Source organism: Pipistrellus kuhlii, unplaced genomic scaffold, assembly GCF_014108245.1.
Source record: "Pipistrellus kuhlii isolate mPipKuh1 unplaced genomic scaffold, mPipKuh1.p scaffold_m20_p_5, whole genome shotgun sequence".
Taxonomy (NCBI): Eukaryota; Metazoa; Chordata; class Mammalia; order Chiroptera; family Vespertilionidae; genus Pipistrellus; species Pipistrellus kuhlii.
In genome coordinates, this window is record NW_023425551.1 from 34,406,993 (window position 1) to 34,426,518 (window position 19,526).

Sequence of the window (19,526 nt, forward strand, 5' to 3'; positions counted from 1 at the left end):
GTTGAGGTGGTTCTGTCAACTTCTTACAATTAGAGAACCATGAAGTTTGTTTGCTGCTTTGGTGAATCTTCCTTTCACAAACAATTTCTCTGTAGCAGGCGACGCTGTTTTATTTTATAATGTTTAAGCCCCAGTAGAACCTCTTTCAGAATTGGAGGCCACCGAGACCGGTTTGGCTCAATGGATAGAGCATTGGCTTGGGGACTGAAGGGTCCCGGGTTCGATTCCAGTCAAGGGCATGTACCTTGGTTGTGGGCATATCCCTAGTAGGGGGTGTGCAAGAGGCAGCTGATCAATGACTCTCTCTCATTGATGTTTCTAACTCTCTATCTCTCTCCCTTCCCTATATATTATTGATTATAAATCAATTATATATATATATATATATATATATATATATATATATATATGTAATATATATATATAATTGGAGGCCATCCTCTCAAGTCCTGCTTATGTGATATTCTAAATCCTCTGTTGTCATTTCAACAATCTCCACCACACCTTTACCGGGAGTAGATTCCATCTCGAGAAACTACTTTTTTTGTTCATCCATAAGTAGCAATTCTTCATCTGCTAAAGTTTCACTATGAGACTGCAGCAATTCAGTCACATCTGCAGGCTCCACTTCTAGTTCTCATTTTCTTAACTATTTCCACCACATCTGCAGTCATCTGAGGATTTTGAACTCCTCAGTCACCCGTGAGGGTTGGAATCCACTTCTTCCAAACTCCTGTCCATGTTGATATTTTGACCTTTTCCCTTCAATTACAAATATTATCAATGACATCTAGAATGGTGAATCTTTTCCAGAAAGTTTTCAATGTACTTTGCCCAGATTCATCAGGGGAATCACTGTCTTGGCAGCTGTAGACTTACAAATGTATGTACATCTTAAATAAGACTTGAAACCCAAAACTACTCCTTGATCCTTGGGCTGCAGAATGAATGCTGTGTCAGCAGGCGTGAAAACAACATTAACCTCATTGATTATCTCCATCAGAACGCTTGGGTGACCAGGTACATTGTCAATGAGCAGCAATATTTTGAAAGCAACTTTTTCCCCAAACAGTAGATCTTAACAACAGACATAACATATGCAGTAAGCCGTGTTGTAAACAGATGTACTGTCACCCAGACTCTGTTTTTCCTTTTATAGAGTGCAGATGGAGTAGACTTAGCATAATTCTTAGGATTTCCAGAATGGTAAATGAGCATTGGCTTCAGCTTAAAGCCACCAGCTGTACTAGCCAGTAAGAAGAGTCAGCCTGTTTTTTGAAGCCAGGTATGGACTTCTCTTTAGCTATGAAAGTCCTAGATGACATCTTCTTCCCAAATAAGACTGTTTCATCTACATTGAAAATCTGCTGTTTAGACTTAAGAGTATCCACCTTCATTACTTATTTCAGCTGGATCTTCTGGATAACTTGCTGCAGCTTCTGTAATAGCACTTGTTGCTTCGCTGTACACTTTTATGTTATGAAGGCACCTTTTTTCCTTAAACCTCGTGAACCAACCCATGCTAGCCCCAAGCTTTTCTTTTGGAGTTTTCTCATCTCTGTCAGTCTTTATAGAACCAAGGAGAGTTAGAATCTTGTTCTAGGTTAGGCTTTGGGTTAAGGGAATATTGTGCCTGTTTGATCTTTTATACAGACCACTAATAAAACTTGTTCTGTATCAGCAATAAAGCTGCTTTGCTTTCTTACCATTCATGTGTTTCCTGGAATAGCGCTTTTAATTTCCTTCCAGAACTTTTTCTTTGCATCACAACTTAGTAACTACTTGGAGCAAGAGGCAAAGTCTCCTTTCTTATCCTCTTCCTTTTTTATCCTCTTCCTTTATCCCTAACTTTATCTGTCTTTGAAAATATTAATCTCATTTGTGGTCACAGCGAGTCTGAATAGGTACTATGATTATTCTCATTTTACAGACAAGAAAATGAAGGCACTGTAAGATTTTATCTGTAAGATTATATACCTTTGGAGATTGTCCTCTAAAATATCGCTCCTCTTTTCCCAAATTCCTAACCAGTTGACAAGGAAGCCAAAAATGTCAGATAGTGGAAAATCAAAATACCACATTATGACTGATACTAGAATGTGGTTTATTTCTGTAGGCAATTGAACGTGCTAAGAACAAACCTCAGGCGTGACCTTGCTAGCCTGGGCAGCCCTTTCCACACAAGGACGGGCGGTATTCTGTAAGAGGCAGGGCCTGCTGGAGCAGAGACCATGTGCTTTCTGTTGGTGGGCCCATTCCAGGGAGAGAAAAGGTCAGGTGCTCAAACTTGCATTCTCACTTTCCCCTAATAAGTTCCCCAACCAGATGCCATCCATTCCCAGGGTAAGTGAAGCAAAGGAGAGAGAGATGCCCAATGGTTGAAGCTTAGGCAATCTTTCTGGGTGGAAGGAAACAGCAAGAATGCAGGACAATTGTTTTCCTCATGCAGCTGCTAAGTGGTGAAGCAGATCCACTCATTGGTATACACTGGCATTCTTTCCAGCATGTTGGTAAGACAATGAATACAAATGAATACAAAGGATTTAATACTGATACTAGCCATTAATATTACAAATAATAGAGAGTGATAACCAGTCTTGGAGTAAGGTTTTTCTGCCTCCTGAGTTCAAACACTTTGCCATTTTTTATTTTTATTTTTTTGCCTCCCAAGGCATGTTCATGGAAAGGGAATATTTTTTCATTGTATTGGCTACTGATCTTTCAACAGAGTAGCTTTGTCTTATGCTCACCTACATAAGACAGGACAAATGGGAGGCAGAGATCTGCCGTGTACATCGATACCCTCAGCAGCTGCACGGGGGGCCTTTGACCACCACTCAGTAGGAATGGACTGTCTTGCAGTGGCTGGCAGCGGCTTTAGAAAGTCTGGCTTTGTTCTTTCTCAATCAGGCTTAGCTAGGTCTTGAGCAAAACAAAAGTATTTGTTTTTTTCCTTTTTAGTTAGTTGTATTTTTTTTTTTAAGCAAACTAGTGCTTTGTCCAGGAACACCTTGTCAGCTTCAAAGACTCACTTCTGTGGAAACTAAGCAGCTTGAGCAGAATGCTGCCAATTTACAGAAAGTTTGAAGATTCTTGGAGATTCTTTGTTGGCAGCATCTACTTTTTTTTTATTAATTTGAAAGGGTCTTTTATGAATAGTCCACAGTTTGAAGAAACAAATAAAAGTGAATGATACTTTCACAGAAGTTCATTTTTTCTTGTTATAGAGTCAGATGTTAAAATTTTTTAGAGTTGTTTTTGTACATGCCATATATGTGCCCATATATCTAAATATCTATCTATCTACCTACCTACCTGTCTATCTCTATAGAAAGACAAACTGGGATGAACCCCTTCTTGCCATTTTGTGACTTCTGCTCTCTCCTTTACTGGGAGCTTATTATGTACTAGGTACTGTGCTTTCTGCCTGCATTACCTCATTAAGACCTTGTCTCTCTTGTTAACTTTTGTACCCCAGTGTCTGGTGCAATGCCTTATACATAGCAGGCATTCAGTAAATATTTGTTGATCGTTGAAACCATGAAATAGTAAAAATGAAGCCATTTATACCAATAAAAGAGTAACATGCTAATTAGACTGGGAGACCTTCTGGACATCCGTCTGCACAAAGCTGGGGACTTGGTCGGCCTGCAAATCACCCCCAAATGGTCCTCAGCCTCTCACCCAGCCTGCAAACGGCCATCAGCCCCCACCCAGGCTGGCTATGTAACCCAGCAGAGAACCCTAGCCTGAAGGGGGTGTGGCCAGCCTGAAAAGGGCCTTCAGCCCCTCATCCAGGCTGGCCACACACAAAGCAGGGACCCCCACCCCAATGGGGCCATGGCCAGCCTGCAAACCACCCGAGGCCCCTCACCCAGGCTGGCCCTGCCCCTCAAGGGAACCCCCGCCTTCAGGGCAGACCAGCTGGCCCCCACCCATGCACCAGGCCTCTATCTTTACTAATAAAGGGTAATATGCTAATTAGACCTGGAGACCTTTAGCGAAACCTTCCAGATGTCCTTCTGGACAAAGCCATCGTGGTGGGGCCGAGGCAGAGGTGGTTAGAGGCAATCAGGCCAGGAGGGGAGGGCAGTGGGGTAATAAGGCTGGCAGGAGGGGCAGTTGGGGGCAAGCAGGCTGGAAAGGGGGGCAGTTGGGGTGAAAAGGTTGGTGGGGGTGGGCAGTTGAGGGTGAGAAGGCCAGCAGGCAGAGTGGTTAGGGGCAATGAAGCAGGCAGGCAGGTGAGCAGTTAGGAGCCAGCAGTCCTAGATTGTGAGAGGGATGTCTGACTGCCGGTTTAGGCCCGATCCACACTGGCAGTCGGACATCCCTCAAGGGGTCCCAGATTGGAGAGGGTGCAGGCTGGGCTGAGGGACATCCTCCCAACCACTCTGCCCCCGTGCACGAATTTGTGCACGGAGCCACCAGTCCTAGATAATAAAAGGCTAATATGCAAATAGATGGAACAACAGAACAACCAATTGAACAACTAGTTACTGTGTCATGCACTGGCCACCAGGGGGTGTGCACGGAACATGGCAGGTATTGGCTGCAGTGGGATGGTAGAGCAGATGAGAGGGAACACCAGACCAAGGCCAGGTGCGGGTTTCTGCCATTGGGCTGAGCCTCTTGACTGAAAATTCTTTGCTCCTGTGCACTGCAGTCCGACCCGGTGCTCACACCCACTGCTGGTGCTAGAGCCACTGCTTGCACCCATTGCCAGTGCAGGTCCCACTTGTACATTCAACTGGTGCTAGAGCCACTGCTCACACCGATTGCCGGTGCCCAGCACTGGTCCCGATTGCTCAGCGCCATCAGTGGGTGAAAGTGGCAGCTGCCAAACCTGATCACCCCTGAGGGCTTCTCCATCTCCCCCTGCTCTTGTGGGGTGATCAGGGAAGCAGCTGCTGCTTATCAGCTGATGGCACCAGCCCCAATCACTCTGCACCTTCATCAGGTGTGAGTGGGGCTGGCTCTGTCAGCACATGGGAGTGGCAGCAGCGGGAGTGGGGCTGCTGGAAGACAGGGGATGGTGGTGGGAGGGCCGGGCAGAGTGTGGAGGATGGGCAGAAACCCGCTCCTGTGCCTCCTGCAGCCTCATGGCTCACAGTTCCTTTTAAGGTGCACGAATTTGTGCACTGACCCATAGTTAGTTAATATGAAGGTATTAAACCAGTGATGTACATTTTTTGATATTCTATAGTTTTCTTTTAAAAAATATATATTTTATTGTTTTTTTATAGAGAGGAAGGGAGAGGGATAGAGAGTTAGAAACATCGATGCGAAAGAAACATCGACCAGCTGCCTCCTATACACCCCCCAACTTTGTGCCCGCAACCAAGGTACATGCCCTTGACCAGAATCAAACCTAGGACCCTTCAGTCTGCAGGCTGACACTCTATCCACTGAGCCAAACCTATTAGAGCTTCTAGAGTTTTCAATTCCAGCTTCTAGCTTATTCACCAATAATTATTAAATACTTACATTGTGACAGAAGATATACATCATTCTGAGGATATAGCTAAACAATTCACAATTGCTAGATTTAATGAAGTCAAATTATTGCCCAGCATATGCCAATATTAAATGGTGAATTTTGAGGCATTATGTTTTATGATTTATTTGAGGCTTTAAACAGATTTGGAGGGGTCACACATCGTGTTTGAAGTGCTTATAAATACTGATTTCTAATGGTCTGAATCGATGATGTGGTGATGACAACGATCCAAACATTACTTTGTTCTTCTAAGAGTTAATTAAAGTAACATCCTTCTGTCTATTTTTGCATTTAACCAACTAAGTCAAGCAACCAGAATTTAGCTTTACTTTTGCAGAATATAATCTTCAAAGAAGAAGATAATGATAATTGGGACTATTTTTTATTATCCGTTAGTAATCTGCTTCAATGCCTAGCATTGTGAGGGCCACTTGACATGTGATTCCTAATCCTTAAAACACCCTGCAAGGTAGGCATTGTTACTCCCATTTCACAGGTGAGGAAAACCAGTCCCAGAAAGGAAACATGACCTGGTGAGATACACTGTTAGTGCCTAGTGCCCAGAGAACTCCAACCAGGTCAGACTTCAAAAGCTTCACCTTCCACCAGGCAGCATTGCCCTTATTCACGACCTATAATCAAAGTATCAAAGAATGTCCTACATAATTGAAACTTTTTTATTTCGTTCATTTACCAGAAGTCCCAAGATTATATGTTAAAATCCTCATCTTCTTTACAAGAAATGTGAGCGAGGCCAGAGAATCAGGAAAAAAAAATTATAGTATATCAAAGAAGTATCTAATTTTCACTAAATCCTAAATCTCTAAGAAAATAGAATTAAGTTAATACTTAAAATGGAACAGGAAATATATAGTGCATAATAAAACATATGCATATTCCAAACAAAGAATAGATAAGAACCTTTCTTTCTTTTTTCTTTTTCTTTTTCAGTTTATTCAACTTACATATTTTTAAATAATTTATCTCTAACTTCCAAAAATATGGCCTCTATTCTTTGATCTTAATCCTGTTTTTCATTTATAGGAAAGTGATATTTTTATGGGCCAGTGAAGCTTATATACCATTGAATGACATTTAGATACTATAGTTATTTCCATGTGAGGAGAATTAATCTCTTCCCGGAGGGGGCTCAGTCCTTCTCTCTGATGCTGGTTCCATGGTGAATATCTACAGTTACATTTGCTGCCTGAAAGAGCACAGCCTTCAGTGTGTTCTAAATCTGAAATAGAGAAAAGATTTTACTAAGCTTCCATGTAACAATTTGTTGAACTACCTTTGTGGTATATTTAGTGACAGGTAATTAACAAATACATGCTTTTATGTTTTGATGGCCAGTTTTTAATAGAAATTAATCTTACTCATTGTGAAAGAATTGAATGTGATATTGAGTGAAAAAGCGAGTTAAAATTTTTGCAGTTGTAAACAAAAGAAAAACACACTAGAATATGTTTGTGATAATGGAATTGTAGCTTTTACACTGAATTAAACTTTCTAAAAACAAGTAACTTCAGGTTGGTTCTTTTTAAAATATTGATTTTTATTTTCAGACCTGTCTCGGAGAATCTTCTTTCTTTAGGCAGTAGCACACACGCTGGTTCCATGGACATTTTTTCTTCCTTTCCTCGCCATTCTCCTTCCCCCCTCACCTTTTTGAAGCCATATGTCCACTAGCGATGGCTAAAGTAGGATTGGGAATGCTTTCAGGTTTGCTTGTGTGTTTTTTTTAGCTGGCCCTTTGGCAAAGGTCCATTTCAGACACTAAATTGCTCTATGAAAAATGTTAGTTTAGTGATTGATTGGTAATTGGGAGTGGATTTGACCCCATGGACTTGTTTTCAAATTTCCATAATGGAACCACTGTTCCCACTGGAATTAAATAGGCACTGAGCTTGGGCCCTCTGCCACCGGAACTGCCTGGAATTGCTTTGTCTGCCTTTTTATCTCTTGGTATCATTTTATAACTGTGGTCACGGAGCTCTGTTGGAAAAATGTAATCTAACTAAGGTGGCAAGATTTTTTTTTTTTTTTAAAGGAGGGGAGAGAGGAAAGATAAAGATTCAGTTCTGTTGGTGAAAATCCCAAAGGAAACTCAAATTCAGCATGAGCTGTGTTTCCTTGTTAGTGCTCACCTTTTAGAGATAAATGACAGCAGTAGGATGTTAGCAGCAGAGTGGAAGGAGATGATGAAAATAGTTCTAATCATTAAAGCAAGAGACAAAAACAGCAGAATAGGTGACTGTTCTCTGTGTCCGGAGCAGGCACGGCTAATATATCTGTCCTGACAGGCAGATACATCAGGCTGCACAAATTATAGGCTTTTACTGAGAATTTTGCAGCAAGATTAAGGTTTTGATATGAATGCCTTCTGGTGACAATTATCAGTTCGAAGAAACTGTATTATACCTTGCAGAAGGAGGGCACCCCTCTCAGGTCACTGAACACTCAGTCTTCTAGTTGTGCTTGAGCCAGCCTATGTAGCAAAATGCATTCCTGATTTAACGACTAAAAGGGAGGCAAGCACTTTTAGAGAAAGAAAGTGGAGGTGTGCACAGCTCTCAAGATGAATTCTGCATATGCACCATGGGGAAAAGTAGCCGGTCCAAAGAAACAAATGCAATCAATACATCCCATTGACATGTGTCCTTTAAAACACAATTATTTTATCTTCAGTGATTCTTGCAGCAGGATAATTTTCACATCGCCACACCTCCTCCTCCCCAAAAGATGTCAAATACACTTAGTCCCCCACCCCCCTCAGTTTTAGTGGATTATGTGGAATTCTTTAGTGTTTAACATTTTAATTTCTTTGTTGTGTTTATTTTGTGGCTTTTAAAATTACTTGGAAGCATTTCTATGTCGTATTTCCTAATAGTTTGACAAGGTGTCTCTAAGAGAGAGATTATAAGGAGATCAATGAAGAGAATGGGATAAGGAAGAGGGTTTAGATGGGACAAGGAAGAGGGTGGAGAATAGGGGAAGCCATTGCTGGATATTCTTATCACTGGATGTACAAAAAGAAAGGCTCGCCTGAAAAAGGAAAAAAAAAGAAAATAAACATCAGAAATAGGTATGCTTAGAAATGGTGTTGGGTGAATGTAGCCAAGTGTGTATGTGTACATATGAGAGAGAGACAGACAGAGAGAGAGAGAGAGAGAGAGAGAGAGAGAGAGAGAGAGAGAGAGAGAGAGAGAATGATAGTGTTTGTTTAAACACACATGGTTTCAATGAGTCCAGAATTCCATTCTTCCCTTTAAGACTTTGTTCTTCAGATTTTCTTTTTGTCTAGTTGGTTTTTTTTTTTTTGTTTGTTTGTTTGTTTTTCTTTTTTAGTTGGATTTTCATGAACCTTTCCCTGTTGGTTAGTATTTTTCTGTACATGTACAGTAATGGGAATGTTTTTTTTTTCTGTAATTTTAAATACTGAATTTAAGTTGGAACAAGGGGGCATTTGCTTTCAGTTCTGGTGGGTGAGGCCTAAGCTCCATTTCCCACAGGTCACACACATGGTGTTCTGGCACAGGGACCACTAGGAGTTCACTCGCATTGGGGACCTTGGACCTTGATGGGAAAAACCTATTTCACAATAGTCAGTGCCTCAAAGTTTGCTCTAAAAATAATGCTCAGGGCTTGATGGGGAGGATAATGTGAAATCAGTCAGCTACATGCCTTCCCTTACCACTTCTTGGCAACTAAAATATTGGAATCATAAAAAATTCTGTTTCAATGTGGCCATAACATAGCACCACACAAGGGGGAGAGGGCATGATTACAAGCGTGGGCAGACCTGGCATGGTTCTGTGCACGCAGACACGCTAGAGATCACACACAGCTGCAGCTTATCAATGATCCCACCTCCCAGCAGTGAAGACCAGGTCACTGTAGCATCCAGTTTCCAGGCCCAGCAGAACAAGCACTGGAGGCACTACCATCTGTGAGGGAGGCTGTTGGAACCTCTGGGAGTTGCACAGCATCGCCATGTACAGCAGTCATGGCCCTTGTTGTCAACAGGAGTTGCATGATGCAGTGGCCTTGGGACAGAGTGCTGCCTCAGAGATTCCCTCCTGGTTGGCTTAGTGCCTGTGGGGCTTGGATGCTATGGAGTGCCTTCAGTGTCGGAAATGTCAGACACCAGACTGGGCTATGTGGACCTTGGAAACATACTCCCAAAACAGTGGGAGTCAGGGAAGGAGGAGTCAGGTGTCCCCTTATTGGTCAGAAAGGCTCATTTCTAACAAACGGGACTGTTCCTTGGGAATGCCAGGCATCACTGGTAGAGTGGGGTGGTGGTTAGGGAGCTACATGCCAGGCAGGAATGGATGACGCCTAGAACCAAGCTATATTGTGGTGTTTTTTGTTTGTGTGTTGTTTTTTTTCCTGTTTATTTTTAGTATAAAATCAATAGTTTTTTCTTTTTCTTTTTATATTTCTTTTTATTGTTGAAAGTATTACATATGTCCCTATTTTTTTTTCCCTTTGACCCCACTCTAACCCTCACCTGTCCCCTGCCTCAGGCCTTCACCAAACTATATTGTCTGTGTCCATGAGTTATGCATATATGCATACAAATTCTTTGGTTAATCTTTTGATTTTACTCCTGCTTGCCTTTGTTTTGCCCCTCTTTTCTGTACCCCTCCTCAGACTGGTGAAATGTGAGATCAAATGAAGTGTGCAACATTGGGTGGGAACTGGCACAAAATTCCTTCCTGTTGGGCTTTGAATCAAGAGCAAAACAACTGCTTTGAGGTTTCCAGTTTCTTACATAGGACTCATTTTCTACCTTTGATATTATATAATATAAACAAACACTGCCCCAAATAGGCAGTTAGATAGATTTTTGGAAATATTTTGAAAAAATATTGCTTACCGTTTTAGTCAAATTTAAGTATGATAGAGCAGAAAAGAAAAACTCATTTTTTGGGTGTCCAACAAATACCCTAATTAATACTTGATGTTAGATTTCTAGAGACCTTCACCTACAGGCAATATTTGTAATTTGATCCATATCAAGTATAAAGGCCGCTTCTTATCTTTTCCTTCAGAAGTTATAAGTTTGCTAAAATTAAAAGTATTACTGAAATATCCTCCTTTATTTCAAAGAAGTTCTATAAAATAACAAAATTACTTAGAGAGAATACTATAACTGCCATAAAAGCCTGGGAAGAATGAACTGATTATCCTCTCTGTTTTCTGGAAGCTGTCTCTTATGGCAGAGAACAAACAAATATTAGACAGACAGTTGGACTGTTTGCATTTTTGGCTCAGGAACAAGCGCTGATGTCTCACAGGAGGCTGAGCATGTTCGCAAGCATGTTCACGCTATGATTTATTTTTATGACTTACTGACATATGTTATGGGCAGTAGAATGGGATGTCTTCTTTTTCCCCCATGGCTTGTTAATATTTAAATGAGCAGACAGAACCACGCATCTCTTTCCTCCAGGCCCTGTGGGTCATGCTTTTTTTAAAATCTTCTTATTGAAATAGACAAGAGTGAAAATGTTTGCAAATGGGGCTTTCTTCCTAATTTAGCAAGGCTCAAGAAAATGCTAACTCCTTACAAAGTATTATCTTCAAATGCTCTTTACACAGATTCATTTTCTCACTACAGTCTTCGTGGGGCCATGAGCCAGCCCGTGGAAGAAGTTGGGGGATCTCCACTTTCTCTATATACAATCACATAGTGTCATTCGCCTCTCTGATCCATCCAAGTTATAAGTTACAGACTTTCCTGTTCTGGAACTTAAGAATTAGGAAGAAGAAAAAGAAAAATAAAACCACTCAAGAAAAAAAAGTCCTCAAGTGAGTCAGTGTCAATGAAAGGGAGTACCTGATACAAATACCACATCAGCATCAATTTTGTCACTTAAGAATTTTGAGATCAGAAGCAATTACATTCAATAGCACCTTGTTTTTATGCGGCCACCCTTCATAGCCTTAGCCAGTAAGTCAGCCTGCACCATAATTTACACTGACATCTAATTTCTGTGGATCTGCAAGCAATCTAACAGAAGATGGAGATACGAAGAGGAGAGGAGTCCAAACGTATCACTGCAGACATAAAGATTCATTATTTTTGCCAATTTCAAAAGTGAACCTTACGAATATCTATGCCTTCCACTCTATTTTGCATATCTCTGTAGCTGAATTAATTTATGTTTTAGGCAAGTTTTTTTCTACTTAAAACTAGATACTAAACACTACCAAAAAAAAAAAAGCACTTTAGTATAGTAACTACTTGAGTTATAGATTTTTCCATCTTAGAAAATTTGCTATAGCAAGAGCAAACACTAAGACCTTTTACAAAAGTACAGTCCCACCAAGGACATTCTATCTGTGGTACCCACTATTTGGAATGTCTACCAGTTTGCTCCAATTGCCCCCATATCAGGAAAGGGGTTTTGAGAGATCATCCTGGATCCTTCTTCCCTGGGATCCTCCCTCCCTGGCTGTAGGCCATTGGCAATTGACTCAAATTTAAGTCTAATTAGACTCTTCCCAGGGTTTTAAAAACTGACACTAAGGAGACATTTTGGTCCTCCTTTGACTGCGAGACCACCCGATGAGTGGCTTGGAAACTTTATGTTACTGAATATCTGGAAGAATTAGATATGGAGTAGCTTGGGCTTTTTCAACTTTGATTCTATGGATATTTGGGGCCAGAAAAGTTTTTTGTTGTGGGGACTGTCCTGCGTGTTACAGGATGTCTTAACAGCTTCCTTCACACCTAACAATCAGATTCCATTAGCATTTTCCAGTTGCGGCAACCAAAATTGTTTCCTACATGCCAAATGTCCTCTGTGGAGCCCCATTACCCACCTCCCCGCCCCCCTCTGCAGACATCCAGGAGAACTGAGGAAGCATAGGCAACACATGGAGAGAAGTAGAAACTGTAATAGAAATCGCTAATAAGTTCTTACATTGTCTTAAAGATATTTAAATTATTGTTTTTAAGTCTCAGGTGAATTTCTGCCCTTTCCACATGAAGCAGTTGGCATAGTTTTTTTTTTTTTTTTCCTTCGTATTTACCCCCTAAAAACTGGAGTTGGGAGTTCTGCATAGCCAAATAAAATAGTCCCGACTGATATGGCAATAGATTGTGGTAGATTAAGCTTATTTTAAAAGGCCACTTTCAATAGCAAGTGATAGGCATACTAGATATGTTCTTACCCCCTAGCCCCCCCCACCCCCAAATTTAGAAACAGAGGTTTTTAATAAACAAGTTAATTTAACAAGGTAGTGAGGGGCAAGTGAGTGGAATGGGGAACACAGAATTTCAGTTTTGCAAATGAAAAGAGCTCTGTAGGTGGATGGTGGTGGTGATAGCATAATAATGTGAATGTACTTAATGCTGTACAACTGTACACTTAAAAATGGTTAAAATGGTAAAACTTATGTGCATTTTCCTACCAATTTCACAAAAGAAATGGGGAAGGTAAAAGGAGAGGAAAGGAACATTGTGTCGGGCCAGGTTTGGTTTATGAGTTCGTGATGAGCTTATTGGTTAGTAATTCATCTTGGAGCAGACACCACCCACCGTTTACCAAATTGACAGCATTCTGCCTCTGCATGTGATGCTATTATTCCTTCAGCGGTTGCTTTTGAAGAAGATGTATTGAGGCACAGATGTAAAACCTTCTGAAATATTCTCTGTCAGTGTCTTTATGTTTTAAAGCTGCTTCAGTTACCTTCTGAGGCCTCTAGACCTGGTACTGAAATGCAGGCTTCGGGTTGCAGACTTTTTTTCCCGTGGGTTCTTGTTATATGAAGTTGGAGGAATAAACTCATGGACTGAAAATGTAGAAGTTTATTGGAAGCAGATACAAACTCCATCTGGGCAGAGGTGTCTCTAAAGGGGATCCCCTAGGGAGGGGCCCCAAATGGGAAAAGCCTCCTCTCTTTCTCTCTAACAGGGGGGAAAAATCCCACTGTGTGCCCCTTTGTCTCCAGCTTACATATGCTGCAGTTCTTTCTTTGAACTTGACCCTTCCTAATTGGACCTTTCATTAATTTAGGGCCCTCCATGCTCTCCTCATTGGTCATTTTGTTACATAGTATCAGTTTCAAAGGCCAAGCCCATGTGGTGAAGCCTCTTTCTCTCCCCTTATCTTGCAACATTCCTCTATTATCTGTGAAAATATATTTCCTTCTTTTCCATTATCCTGTGACTTCTTTATCCTCTGTGAATGCACTTCTTCTTCCCCCCTTATCCTGTAGCCTTTTTCTATCCTTGGTACACGTAAGATGAGCATTTTGCCATCTCCAAGCTGCTCAGGTCAGGGCTGCTTTTGATCTACCTTATAATTGCTTTAATTGCTCAGGCCAGAGATACCTCTGTCTTTCACATATGTGTTCCTCCTCCATGGACCCTCTTTATTCCCTAAGACAACCTAAACCTGCCTGTTTTCTTTCTTTCTTTTTTTTTTTTTTTTCAGTACTACCTACTGCCTATCAGAATTGCAAAGCTGTCTTGACCACAAATGGGCTTAACTCATTCAGAACCCTACATTATGCATATGTTTTTTGTGTGTTTGTTTTATTTGTTTGTTTGTTTTTCCTTTTCCTAAAAAATGCTTTGTCTTCTCAATCCCAGAGACTGATTAGTTATAGCTAGAGGCATTTGGGGGTGTGTTCTTAGAACACTGAAAAGGGGCAATTGCTCATTTGGGGCCATAGATTGTTTCTGATTGTGAAGGGAAAAGGGGTCTATGGGCACAGATTGGCAAAGATAGTCATGTCAGAGGGACAATAGGACAATAGGACCAGAGGAAAAAGCATCCTGAAGGAATCATGTGCACATGAAATGAGGGAAATGTTTATTTCATTTTGAATTCTTGCTGAGGTATCTTGCTATAATTTCAGCAGATACAATCTTTACAGCTAAAACATAATGCAAACAGATTTTTTTTATTTGAGTGGCTGATTAGAAACTTTGCATTTAATAGAAGCTTAACAAAAGTAACTAAAAGCTATTTGGGGTGGGGTGGTGATACGGGAAAGGCAGATTTATTAAACTATAAAAAGTCCCTTAACTCCTTAATCATTTTGACAGATAGCCAATTTTCTCAACAGAGGCCATATTTTGCCTTTAAATTTGGAGGTAGAGTTGGTGATAAGGCAGTGAGGCCATAATCCAATTTCCCCAAGAAAGTAAATGAAACCCCAAATTTTAATAAAAGCTAGAAAAATGAAGACAAGAAAAACTAGAAAGAAAAAAGAGAGAGAGAGAGAAAGAAAGGAAATAAATATCTGTTAGATTTCTTAATCAAGTTAATCTCCCCAGAACACAAGTAAAGAAAAGGCTTTGTGACAACTTAAATATTTCCTCTATACTCAGATTAAATAAATTATAGTTATTAAATACTAGAAATTTATCTATCTGTCATATTATATGCAAGGCATGAACACAGCTAAAATGATTGAGATATTAATATAAGTATCTTTTACACCATGAGTTCTCATAGTACAGGTATTTTCTAAGGAATATTAGGGTACACAGAGTGCTCTTATCTCACTGAACAGATGAGACACAGTATTACATTGAAGGCAGTGGTCGGCAAACTCATTAGTCAACAGAGCCAAATATCAACAGTACAACGATTAAAATTTCTTTTGAGAGCCAAATTTTTTAAACTTAAACTTCTTTTAACGCCACTTCTTCAAAATAGATTCGCCCAGGCCGTGGTATTTTGTGGAAGAGCCACACTCAAGGGGCCAAAGAGCTGCATGTGGCTGGCGAGCCGCAGTTTGCTGACCATGGATCTAAGGCATTATGGCAAAAATCCGAGTCACCTAGCTGTTTTCATATCCACAGGCATTTCTCATATTTATAATTTGAGGCAGCATGGTATTCTGGTAAGACAATTAATTGTCAGGACCTACTTCTTAGTCTTTGTCTTAATTGTAAATATTCTTCATATGTGGTTTCAAGGGAGAGGATGAATATTCCATGAGGCAAAAGAGATGTCTGTGTAGGTTTAAATACAGTCCTGCAGAGAAGCCTGAAGAGATTGGAGGAGCTTTCACGTTGGTTGGACAGTGGACATCTTTCAGAATCTGGGACAATCATAAAATTTATCATCCAAATCTGAATACTTTGAGAGGGTACATGGAGTCCAATGAATAATTATTCTGAGGGAAGAGGCATAAGCAATGATTATCCCAGGCAAACTGGGAGGTGTAGCCATTTTGAAAATTTGATGCAAAGTATGTACCCACTTCTCAGAAAAAAAAAAAAAGTGTGACGCATGCACATTGCAAGTGTTCCATGCATCACTCAGCAGAGTTCAGATGCATTTGTTTAACTTTTACTTGTTGCTTGTCTGCTTTGTCCCATGCACTCTTTTTAGGTGCTGGAGATACAACACTGCACAAAACTAAAAACTTCTATGCTTCTCAGATTGATATTCTGTTGGGGAATTATGACAACATGGAAGGGAGAATTCTAAAGATGGTCCCCAGAATTCCTTTCACCTGGTCATTCAAGCAAACACTACTGTAAATATTGCTGAGATAGATTTTGCTAATGTAATTAAAGGTAAGGGTCTTCAAATAGGGACAGTACCCTGGATTTTCCAGGTGAGCCCAGTCCAATCACTTGAATCTTCAAAAGCAGAACATTTTCTTCATCTGAAGTCAGAGAGATGTGGCGGAAGAAGACAGCAGGAGTGATGAGGCTGAAGGGGTAAAGAGATTTAAAGCCTGAGGAGGACTAGAGATCTTCTGCTGATGGCTTTGAATGTAAAGTGAGGAGGCCATGAGCCAAGGAATGCAGGCAGCCCTTAGGGACTGAGAAACACTGCCCCCTGACTGCCCCCCACCAAAATGGTTTTTTTTTTTTTTTCATTTCTGCACCCACTTAGAACTGAATTCTGCCAAAAACTTGAATTAATTTGGAACTGAAGCCTTCCTATAATCTAATGCTAGGAGCTGAGCCGGCCAGGACCTTGACTTCAGCCATGTGAAACCTACAGCAAAGAAGCTGGCTAAGCCCACTGGACTGATCTATAGAACTGAACCGTGAGTTACGTTTACGTTGTTTTAAATTAAGTTTGTGGTGATTTGTCACAATGGCAATAGAAAACTAGCACAGAAAAAAAAAAAACAACTAGCAAAATACTAGTGGGTTATGACTGCTGAGGAGTAAAACATAAAATAAGAGAGACAAATATTAAATTGGGGAAGAAATGGAATTTTATGTAGATTTCAAGCGAGGGCCTCATTGAGAAAGGTGACTTTAAAAAAAAAAGACCTGAAAGTTCTGAGGGAGCCATGAAGGTACAGGGGCATGTGGGGGCGGGGAGGAAGGGCTGAGGGGAAAAGCTTTCCTTAGGGAGGGAGCAGTAAGAGCAAGGCCCTGAGGCAGGAACCAGTTTGATTATGTGGAGAGTAGCAGTGAGGCCAGAACAGCTGGGGCAGAGTGAGCTCAGAAAGTGTAGGAGCCAAAGTAAAAAGAAAAGGGGCCGTTTTCTGAAAGCCTTGGAGGCCACAGCAAAGACTTCAGTGCATTCTCTCTGAGTGCCTGGCGGCGTCCTGAGACGGTTTTGAGTCAGGGAGGCAGCGCGTGGGCTGGTCATTCTGCTTGGGTTGAGATTAGTCTACAGGGAGGCAAGGATAGAGCCAGAAACATCAGCTAGAACATTACTGCCGAAATCCAGGGAAGAGATGATGTTGGCTTGGACTTAACTCTGGGTGGTAGAAGTGAGAAACGGTCATGTTTGATTTTCTGGCTGACCATTGGTGGAGGAAAAGAAGTTCCTTCCACAACTCGTACAATAGACAGTCGAGATGGATAGAATGTGGTGATCAAAAAGGGAAATGTCCCAATGTGTTGAGCATCTCAAAAACTATTTTATAATACACTTACGGTGGGTTAATTTGGTGGATTTAATTGTGTGTTCATGCGCCCCAAATCTTCCCTCCCCCCACCCACCCACGCAGTGCACGTGATCCTGGGAGGCCCACATTGTGACTCGTTTCCCTGGCAACTGGCCACAGGCGCTGAAGCACAAAGGTCTGCGGGGTCACTGGCCTGCTCCTCCTGGGGTGGCTGAGCTGTGCCCCGCAGACCCTGAGCCTGCTCCTCCTGGGGTGGCTGAGCTGTGCCCCGCAGACCCTGAGCCTGCTCCTCCTGGGGTGGCTGAGCTGTGCCCCGCAGACCCTGAGCCTGCTCCTCCTGGGGTGGCTGAGCTGTGCCCCGCAGACCCTGAGCCTGCTCCTCCTGGGGTGACTGAGCTGTGCCCCGCAGACCCTGAGCCTGCTCCTCCTGGGGTGGCTGGGCTGTGCCCCGTAGAAAGTTTCCAGGGGTTCCCAAAAGAAGACAGAAAACCTGCGGGTAGGTGAGTAAACAAGTGGTAGCCGTTTCCAAGGCCCACAACGCTCAGACCGGGTTTTAGGAAGTGGGAAGACTTAAGGCTGGAGCATGGGGATTTGGTGGGAATGTAAGCTCCTGTCACCCTTCCTGACCTGGCAGGGTCACAGGCGCGGGTTAATGGTTGACTGTAGAACATGACCGCTCAGTACATGGAGGCAGTTCCTGGCGGTGTCCACAGGGGACAATGCGGGGATTTAGGTCGGCTGTGAGGAAGGGCCTATTTGGGACAGAGATGCTTAAATAATGATGGGAGGAGTGCCCGCGGAATCTCGGGAGGCGCTTTTATTCAAGCTCCCCAGGGACGAAATTCTGGCATCAGAGTGCTGGATCACTCCACAAGATGGCAATCATGGGTTGACTCCAGTTTTTGTTTTGATAAAAATATAAAGTTTATGCTTTGGCAGGAAAAAGTAAGAACCGTGACTTATGTTTCACTGTCGTATTTTGTGTTATATTATCTATGGATGAGTTATATCTCCCCAAACCTCCATCTCCACTTAAAGGATTTTTAAATGTATCTTGTAAGGAGGAGGATGGTATGTTGTAGTATTGGGGTGGTAAGGGTCTCCTCCCTGCTTTCACATCTCAACATGAGAACACTGATCTTACAGAGGGTCTGAGAAACCAGAACAAGTGCCATGTGTCTTAGAAATCTAATGTGAGGTACTGCCTAAAACTTGGCATATCGAAAAAAAGTCAGAGAAATCTGGATGTTTTCTCAAACATTAAGAAATTGTGATTTTAGGGCAAGGAATATGGAAATAATATGCTTTACAAAATGATTTAAAAATTATTGCTCCTATAAGAATCCTTTACCTTTGAAATGGGATGCTTTTGATTTAAAATTCAGATAAATACATATTCATTTTTTAAAGAAGTTAGTTACTTTTCCTCTTATTTAGGGGTTGCAAATTTTATGTACTTAGTGGTAGGTCTTACAACTTTTTCTGTAATAATTATTCTGAACCTCTATTTTGTCTGTGGCAAACACACACACACACACACACACACACACACACATCATGTCCATTACTGGTATAGTCTATCAGTTCAGAATTTTCTTACCCCTCCTTCATGGTGTTGGTTTGGGTGTATAAAAGCTGCTTCAGGGAGGGGTCTGGTTCCTGGCATTTGTATCTGTTGTATTGCTAACTTGGACATTGATATCTTTGGGCCTGGGCTGTGGACCATCCTCCTTGCTGGCATTCACTGAGAAGTCAAGGTTCTCAATTTTTTCTTTTATATCTATTATACCTCCTACTATGCCCACCCCCTTTTACAACCACAAGACCCAGATTTTTGTAAGCCTCTCTCACTCAGCTAACTTCCCTGATATTTCATTGGTGTGAAAATTCAGATTCTCTTCCATGCTGTTCCCTGGGTTGCTGGTCTGGTTGGATGTGCTCTGGCTGACCATGGCTCCCTGCAGGGGCTAGTCTGGCACTGTTTCCCAGTCTGCATAGTTGGGGTGCTATATGCATTGCAGCTGACAGGCATTTGGGTCCTGCCTTTATAACTTTCCCTGGAGACTGGGGAGTTTTGATCTCAGGAACACACGTCTTAGTGATGCTTTTTCTTTCCTCTCCATTTCTCTCTCTTCCTGTACCCTTCACGGCTTAGCCCTGCTAGAGATCGGTG

General features: G+C 41.7%; 1 pseudogene; it reads right to left on the reverse strand.

Moving 5' to 3' along the window:
- Positions 1-442: 442 nt before the first annotated feature.
- Positions 443-19,305, reverse strand: LOC118705564 (annotated as a pseudogene).
- Between the last annotated feature and the right edge of the window lie 221 nt (positions 19,306-19,526).